Raw genomic sequence first — 414 nt, 5'->3', positions numbered from 1 at the left:
TTTTCCCCATGGCTTTTGTGTAAATATATCCACTTCTATTGTACTATTTGCTGGATTTGTAATTTATCTAAGGATCCACATCTTTGTCATTTTTTGTGTGCCCTTCATTTGACAAGCTACAGTATATCTGACAACCTACAATACACAGAAAATATATCAAGGTTTCATACAAGACACAGTCATGGGGTTGAATATTTCCATTTTCATATACTAATGTTTGGTATTTCAGGAAAAAAAGCAGTAAGCTCTAAAAACAGGCTTGGACAATGTCATTCTTTATTGTTTCACACAGTAAATGAGCAGTAATAATAACAAAAATGGTGATAATGGCATAAATACTACTAGCCACAAACAATCACAATAATAATAATAATAAATATCACTGAAAACAAATTTCTTTTACCTCCTCTAAAT

At 30.7% G+C, this 414-nt stretch overlaps 1 protein-coding gene across 1 annotated transcript in view; it reads right to left on the bottom strand.

The window, feature by feature from the left end:
• Positions 1–263: 263 nt before the first annotated feature.
• The window catches only part of LOC113807601 (quinone oxidoreductase), a 10350-nt gene continuing 10199 nt past the window's right edge, over positions 264–414 (bottom strand). The window contains exon 9 of the mRNA XM_070119200.1: positions 264–414. This exon is cut by the window's right edge and continues 508 nt beyond it. The gene's annotated coding sequence lies outside the window, so the exon portion shown is untranslated.

This window comes from Penaeus vannamei, chromosome 4 (assembly GCF_042767895.1).
Source record: "Penaeus vannamei isolate JL-2024 chromosome 4, ASM4276789v1, whole genome shotgun sequence".
In the NCBI taxonomy this organism is placed as follows: Eukaryota; Metazoa; Arthropoda; class Malacostraca; order Decapoda; family Penaeidae; genus Penaeus; species Penaeus vannamei.
This window is presented reverse-complemented; position numbering and strand designations above follow the sequence as displayed.